Below are 1,677 nucleotides of genomic sequence, written 5' to 3' on the forward strand. Positions count from 1 at the left end.
ATCTATCAGAACTCTTAAATATGCTACCTGACCTGAGGAAATCTTTGGAGCACAAATAAGCTCCACAATCTCTCTCAGCTGTAAGATAAGCTGCCGTACCTCACTATCTCCAGGGCTTTTTATTTTATCACCAATCAATAATGGCAACATTCGCAGGAAGCACCAATTCTGAACAGCATGTCCAGAGAGTTTTCCAGCCCCTGGGTTCACCTCACAAGGTTTATTGTTGGCATCATTACCCAGATATTTAAACTGGTTGATACGCCGATTCAGTTCTGTGTAAGTGAACTCTTTCTCTTTTGAAATTAGGTTTTTGAGGTATAATGCCAAATCGGTAGAGACAATACCCTCGGAAAGGTCACGCCCAAGACAAGGGGGAAATCCAGGCTCGCATACATGAAAATATGTGAGCTCATTGAAGATGGAATCAAATTTAATGCCACCAGTCACTTGATTCCATATTGAGACTCTGAGCTTCAACTTGTCTCTGATATGACTGTGGTGTGCGGTCAGGGCCCTTGGCCAAAGGACAGGAGAGAAATGTTTCTAGATCAATATCACCGTATCTGGAAAAATATGTGCTCTAGCTAAAATTTTCTGTGAAGCCCCCAATGTTGTGTGAACCCAAATTGTCACCTGCTATGGCATACAAGGTTTCCTTAAGTTACTCCATTCAGCTCAAGATCTTTCAAATCTTTCATAAGAGAGTCAAACGCTAAATCGTGTCCAAATGCCTTATAGTATTGTTCTCGACAAAGCAGCACAAGCTGCATCTGATCAATACTCAGTCTGTTGTATGGCAAAATATTTGCAAGGGTCAGTTACATGGCCAATATTTTGTGCGTTTTTTCCACCTTGACCCTAGAGGGTTTGCCACTTCAATCGAATCCTGATACAGGATTATGCCGATTGAAGAGGTTGTGTGCTTAAGCAGCAAGCTGTTTTTAATTTTTGTGCCATCCCACGAAACTTGAAAAACATAATTCGACTGGACTCTACATCTGATTTGGTGCAATTGCTCCCTTACTGACTCTGAGGACAAGAGAGACACAATTGTGTTTTTCACCAGGACATTGTAGTGTCTGGACCAATCAGACACACCATTTTTCATTTGATTTAAAGGGCATTATGATGCGATTTCAATTTGTCCTTTCTCTTTGAAGTGTTACAAGCTCTTGGTGCATAAAGAAGATCTGTAAAGTTTCAAAGACTAAAGTCTGTTTCGTTGTGAAAGCGAAACTTTGTTTGGTCTTCCAAAAGAGGACACGACTAGAAATCAGTGGTTAAGTTGTATTTACAACACTGTTCCAGAACACTTCAACCCAAATATTCAGATGTGTGCAGCACATTTTATGGAGGACTGTTTCCTGATCCTGGGAGAGTAGCCTACAATGCCAGCTGTTCTGACTCACAGACTGTAAGTACGTTTTTTGATTCAAACTGATGATTCAAGCACGAGTTCTGAGCAGTGTAGAGTAGCACTTGTTGTTTATCATTTCTCCGATCACAAATGCAGACATGGTTTTATGTTACGCTCCGGCTGGCACAGGGCATCACAGTATGGTAAGGGGCATAACATTTCCGTCACATGCTTGAGGTATTCGGCCAATCTGGATAGCTGGCCAATCAGAGCACACCTCGCTTTTCAGACCGATGAGCTTTGTAAAAATCGACGCG

The sequence above is a fragment of the Sinocyclocheilus grahami genome, unplaced genomic scaffold, assembly GCF_001515645.1.
Source record: "Sinocyclocheilus grahami isolate Dianchi unplaced genomic scaffold, SAMN03320097.WGS_v1.1 scaffold786.1, whole genome shotgun sequence".
Taxonomy (NCBI): Eukaryota; Metazoa; Chordata; class Actinopteri; order Cypriniformes; family Cyprinidae; genus Sinocyclocheilus; species Sinocyclocheilus grahami.